The 6,758-nt window shown below is 48.2% G+C and overlaps 1 pseudogene; it reads right to left on the minus strand.

Annotated features, from left to right (window-relative positions):
* Positions 1–495: 495 nt before the first annotated feature.
* On the minus strand, positions 496–2,537 carry LOC114202587 (histo-blood group ABO system transferase 2-like; annotated as a pseudogene).
* Positions 2,538–6,758: the final 4,221 nt, after the last annotated feature.

Raw genomic sequence — 6,758 nt, forward strand, 5'->3', positions numbered from 1 at the left:
ACAAGTGCAGGGTGTGATTATGAATAATATAATGGAAGCATCCTGAACATCAGACCTTCCCCACACCAGGCTTTATGATTGCTGCTCGTTGTAGTTGCTACGGCTGGCTCAGTGACTTTTTTGAACTGTCAAGTCTGTGTTCTTTGTTGTGTGTATGGCTACTGAATCCCTGTGCTGTTAACTTAGTGGTCAGCCAGTGGCTGGGCAGAGAAGTCACCCCTGTTTCCGAGCTATGGGTTACAGATTGGAGGTCCCCACAACCTCCTCCTCAGGTTCCAATAATCTGCTCGAGTGGCTCATGGAACTCAGAGAAACATGTTACTTACTAGATGACCAGTTCATTAAAAGGACAGAACTCAGAGCCAGGCAGATGGAAGCAATGAGCAGGGCAAGGTGTGTAGCAGAGGCTCGGAGCTCCCTCGCTCTCTAACTACCTCCACTCTGACCTTCGTTGGTACTTCCTAACTGATGACGTCCTTCCTTTGGGCTCATCTGTTAACTCAAGTGAAAGACCCCACGGGCACCAAAACGACCCCTCAAGCAATAAGCACTGCTGCTGTCCTGGTGATTCTTGGGCACAGCCATGAATCTCAGCTTCTTCATGACAGGGGCCAGCCCAGCAGCTGCGGGTCCCACAGGTCCTCCGGGGACAGCACCTTGAGGGGCTTGTGGTCCAGCAGGTGCCTGTTCAGGTGGCTCTCATTGTGCCACATGGCCTCAGTCCCACTGGCCAGGTCGACCCCCATCGCCTGGTGACAGGCCAAGGTCAGTTGGTGAACCTCCACCATCAACCCCCCAAAAAAGGCCCCCATGTAGTAAAAGTCACCCTTGTCCCTGGGGATGTGCGCCTGGGTCTATGGCCAATGCTCGTAGATGAAGTCCTTCTGGGCTGCCCAGTAGAAACTGGGGTGCATGGTGATGAAGAGGTCAAGATCTCCAAGCTCACGTGGTCGCGGAACTTCATGTCCACCTCTGTGCACACCAGGTAGTCCACCTCACGGAGGAATTGTGGAGTTAATCTTAGAAAATATATTGTCAGCCCTAAGGAGTGATTGTGGAAGCAGCTGAAACGTCAGCAGCGTTCCTGTTCTCAGGCTACTGAACACAATGGCCCGGTAGGAGCAGGATCCCATGATCCCCAGGGGCAGGGCCTATGTTAGGAGCCAGGAAAGAATGTAACCCTCCGAGCCCCCCTTCCTGCACCTGGCGTTTGCTAGCACAATCATCCCACTCTTCCCTGATCCCATGACGGCCTCCCTGCGTGCCAGCGCATACGGGAGGGTGCAGGCCTGCTTCACAGCTTCAGCATACTTGCCATCCCTTTGTCCTCCTTTCCCACGCTTTGAGGCGTCTGCCTTTGCTTTTCTGATAAAAAATGACGTAAAAGCGATGTGCAGAACCCAGCTGCTGCTGCCCTACTTGCAGAGGCAGCCCTGCATGGCCGCTCAGATTGGTGTCTGAGAACTTTATTTCAGCGCGCGATGACAGGAAGAGCTGCTTACAGAAGCGGTGGATCATCACGTGCTCTGCATGGACGCGACCTCCCAGCGTGGGGTGCCGGGGACCTCGAGGACCACCACCTTCCGGCCTTCCCAGAGGGGCACATGGGGCCCAGCAGCCAGCTGATTGGTGAAGACATAGTAGGTTACCCAGTGTCCCACCGTGAAGTCCTTCACCACCATCTGCAGAAACACCTCCAGGAAGACCACGTATCTACAGGGACAGGGGACAGGGCTGGAGGAGGGTCACTGCCAGAGGCTGGCGGCAGGACCCCAAGCTGGGGGCTGTGTACGTGTGCACCTTCTTCAAGGGGGCAGGCCCTGGGCTGCTTTAAGCAACAGCCACCCTCCTGGCCTGTCCTGAGTGAGTCTGCCGGCAGAGCCTCCCTACCTTCTGTCCCAGAGATGGGGGCCATAAACACCCCATCTTACAAAGGGGAGCCTGAGGCTTAGGAGGCTAGAAATCCATGCAGCCCCACAGTCAGCATGCTGGAGCCAGGAACACTCCCCCTGTGCTGAGCTCCCGGGCAAACCCAGCAGGTGCCTTCCCCTGGCTGCCCACATGCAGGTCCTGCCCCACCTGCCATGAGTTGAGCACCTTTGGGCACAGCCCTTTTTTCTGTGCCCTACAGACTGGGTAGAACCAGCAGGGCCAGCCACCTGCCCCACTTGGCTTTGAGTGGGCTGCCACTGGCCCCCAACAGAGTTGTCTCCGTCCCCTACAGGGTCCTCCCTTGAAGGCTACTGGGCCTCTGGCTGACAAGGTCCATCAGTAAACCACTGGTATTCCTAGGAGTGGTCACCCTCAAACTCCCCCAGATCAGGTCCAGCCCGTGGGCAGGGAAGGGGAGAGAGGACCTCTGGAAGAAGAGGGGGCTTGCTTAGGCCCCAGCCTTGAATCCAAGGGTATGAGCTTCCAGGTCCAGGTCTACATCTCTCCGGCCCCAAGAAACGGAGTCTTGTCCAACTGCCTCACATGGCTAGTCCCCATTTTAGGGGACTACCTGCTCCCCACTGTGGGGACAGCAGCTCTTCCATTGTCAGCAGTGTGGTGAGCCCCTCTGAGACTGATTTTTTTTAAAGATTTTATTTGAGAGAGAGACAGCTAGAGAGGGAACACAAGCAGGGGGAGTGGGAGAGGGTGAAGCAGGCTCCCCACTGAGCAGGGAGTCTGACACAGGGCTTGGTACTAGCACCATGGGATCATGACCTGAGCCGAAGGCGGACACTTAACGACTGAGCCACCCAGGCGCCCTGAGACTGATTTTTTAACACAGGCACTAAGGCTACTTCCCTGGCCTGCCCCATACCTGGCAGGTTAGTAATTCACTTACACACGGAAGGCAGGTACTATATTTAAATAGGGGACAAGCACACACCCCCATCACACAAGTCGGGTCACCAGGGAGCAAGTAGACGCACAGCCAATGGGGGAACAGACCTGACATGATGCAAGGGGAGAGAAGAGTGCTCCTGGCAGAGGGCACAGCAAATGTAAAGGATTAGAGTCAGGCCCGGGGCACATGTGGGACAACCACACACCTGGGTGTCCCCCAGAGGTGGGGGCTGGGGTGGGAGAGGTGAGGCTGGAGAGGATGGCCAGATGGGGAGCAGATTGCAGAGAGGCTCAAAGGTTATGTTCTGAAACCATGAAACTGGTTACCGGAGAATAGGATCCATTCAGCAGAGGACAGGGAGACCCTAACCCTAACCCCTAACACCTACCCAAACCCTACCCCCAATCCCTAACCCTAACCCTAACCCATAACCCTAGGTCCGTTTCTGAGCAATCCGTCCCCAGACGCCTGACTCCCAAACCTCAGGCATTGGGGACACCTGAGCAATACCAGAGGACTCAGCCTGCCACCCAGAAGGAAACCACGCCATTTGGAACTACAGAAAGCATTCAGAGCATGGGATCTCTGCATGCCCATCCCAGCAAACCCCCACTTTCAGCAGCCCCCTGGACGCAAACCCTGAGCCTGACACTCACCCTGACCCATGCCCTCAACTCAGCCCCCCAAGAAGTTCTCCACAGCACCAGCAGGTTGGGCCTGCCATGCCCCTAGGCCCTAACCCTAACCCTAGGTTGCTTCTGAGGGGTCTGTCCCCAGAGGCCTGGCTCCAAAACCCCAGGAATTGAGGACCCCTGAGCAATACCAGAGGACTCAGCCTGCCACCCAGAAGGAAACCACGTGATTTGGAACTCGGAAAGGATGAAGAGCTGGAGAACTCTGAATGCCCACCTGAGCCAATCCCAGTGAACCCCCACATTCAGCGGCCCCCTGGACACAAACCCTGAGTTTGACACTCATCTGAACACACCCCCTCAACTCACCTCTCCTGGAAGTTTGACACAATGCAGATATATCAGTCCTTCCATGCACCTGAGACTTAAACCTAAATTTAGGTTTGGTTCTGAGCAGGCCACTTCCAGAAGCTGCCTCTAATCCCCATTGATTAAAGACACCTGAGCAATACCAGAAGCCTCAGCTACAACACAGAAGGATTCCAAGCCATTTGCAAATCTGAAAGGATTTAGAGCAGGAGAAATCTGAATTTAAACCTGAGCCAATCCCAGCCTCCCCACATTTTCAGCGACCCCTGGACCACAAGCCCTGAGCTTCACACTCACCTGAACCCACGCCCTCAACTCAGTCCTCTGGGAAGCTCACCACAATGCCCACATATTGACCTTCCATGCTCCTAGATCATAACCCTAACCCTAGCTTGGGTTCTGAGAGTACCACCCCCACAAGCCAGGCTCTAAAGTCCCAGGGATATGGGACACCAGAGCTGTACCAGACAACTCACTGGAACATAAAATGAAATGGTGCCATTTGGAACTCCAGAAAGGATTTAGAGCAGGAGAAATATAAATGCATGCAAACTTGTGCCAATCCCAGCGAACCCTCACTTTCAGCGAACCCCTGAACACATTACTCTGAATGTATATGTGCTTAATACTCCAATCATAAGACACATGGTATCAGATTGGATTAAAAAAACCCAAGACCCAGCGATATGCTGTATGCAAGAGACTCATTTTAGACTCAAAGACACCTCTAGATTGAAAGTGAAGTTGTGGAGAACCATTTATCATACTAATGGACATCAAAAGTAAGCTGAGGTGGCAATCCTTATATCAGACAAACTAGATTTTAAACCTAAGACTGTAATAAGAGATGAAAAGGGAGACTATATCATAATAAAAGTGTCTATCTGACAAGAAGATCTAACAATTGTAAATATTTATGCCCCTAACTTGGAAGCAGCTAATTATATAAACCATTTAATAACAAAACTGATAATAAAACAATAACAACATATGAATAATAACAACCTTGATAATAAAACAATAATAATAGGGGACTTTTAACACCCCACTCACAGCAATGGACAGATCATCTAAGCAGAAGATCAATAAGGAAACAAGGGCTTTGAATGACACACCGGACCAAATGGACTTCACAGATATATTCAGAGCATTCCATCCTAAAGCAACAGAATACACATTCTTCTCAAGTGCCCATGGAACATTCTCCAGGATAGATCACATACTGGGTCACAAATCAGGTCTCAACTAGTACCAAAATATTGGGATTATTCCATGCATATTCTCAGACCACAATGCTTTAAAATTTGAACTCAATCACAAGAGAAAATTTGGAAGGAATTCAAATACATAGAGGTTAAAGAACATCCTACTAAAGAATGAATGGGTCAACCAGGAAATTAAAAACAAATTTTTAAAAATTCATGGAAGCAAATGAAAATGAAAACACAACAGTTCAGAACCTTTGGGATGCAGTAAAGGTGGTCCTAAGAAAAAAAGTATATAGCAATATAGCAAGAAACAAGAAACGTCTCAAATACACAACCTAAACTTACACCTAAAGGAGCTGGAGAAAGAACAGCAAATAAAGCTCAAATCTGGCAGAAGAAGAGAAATAATAAAGATTAGATCAGAAATCAATGAAATAGAAACTAGAAGAACAGTAGAACAGATCAACAAAACTAGGCACAGATTCTTTGAAAGAATTAATAAGATCTATAGACCCCTAGCTGTACTTATCAAAAAGAAAAGAGAAAGGACGCAAATAAATAAAATCATGAATGAAAGAGGAGAGATCACAACCAACACCGAAGAAATACAAACCATTATAAGAACATATTATAAGCAACTATATGCCCACAAATTAGGCAATCTGGAGGAAATGGAGGCACTCCTAGAGACGTATAAACTACCAAAACTCAAACAGGGAGGAGTAGAAAACCTGAACAGATCCATAACCAGCAAAGAAATTGAAGCAGTAATCAATAAACAAGAGTCTAGGACCAGAGGGCTTCCCAGGGGAATTTTACCAAACATTTCGAGAAGAATTAATACCTATTCTTCTGAAGCTGTTTCAAAAAATAGAAACCGAAAGAAAACTTCCAAATTCGTTCTATGAGGCCAGCATTACCTTGATCCCCAAACCAGACAAAGACCCCACCAAAAAGGAGAATTACAGACCAATATCCCTGATGTACATGGATGCAAAAATTCTTACCAAGATACGAGCCAATAGGATCCAACAATACATCAAAGGGAATATTCACCACAACCAAGTGGAATTTATTCCTCTGATGCAAGGGTGGTTCAACATTGGCAAATCAATCAATGTGATACATCACATTAATAAAAGAAAGGACAAAAACCATATGATCCTCTCAATTGATGCAGAAAAAGCATTTGACAAAATACAGCACCCTTTCTTAATTAAAACTCTCCACAATGTAGGGATAGAGGTAGCATACCTCAATATCATAAAAACTATATATGAAAAACCCACAGTGAATATCATTCTCAGTGGGGAAAAACAGAGCTTTTCCCTTAAGGTCAGGAACACGACAGGGATGCCCACTATCACCACTGCTGTTCAACATAGTACTAGAAGTCCTAGTCTCAGCAATCAGACAACAAAAAGAAATAAAAGGCATCTGAATAAGCAAAGAAGAAGTTAAACTATCACTTTTCACAGATGACGTGATACTCTATATGGAAAACCCAAAAGACTGCACCCGAAAATTGCTAGAACTCATACAGGAATTTAGCAATGTGGCAGGATATAAAATCAATACACAGAAATCAGTTGCATTTCTATACACTAACAATGAGACAGAAGAAAGAGAAATTAAGGAGTTGGTCCCATTTACAATTGCACCAAAAACCATAAGATACCTAGGAATAAACCTAACAAAAGAGGTAAAGAATCT

This window comes from Eumetopias jubatus, unplaced genomic scaffold (assembly GCF_037043125.1).
Source record: "Eumetopias jubatus isolate StellerSeaLion01/CBP00866 unplaced genomic scaffold, mEumJub1_p1.0 scaffold_16, whole genome shotgun sequence".
NCBI lineage: Eukaryota > Metazoa > Chordata > Mammalia > Carnivora > Otariidae > Eumetopias > Eumetopias jubatus.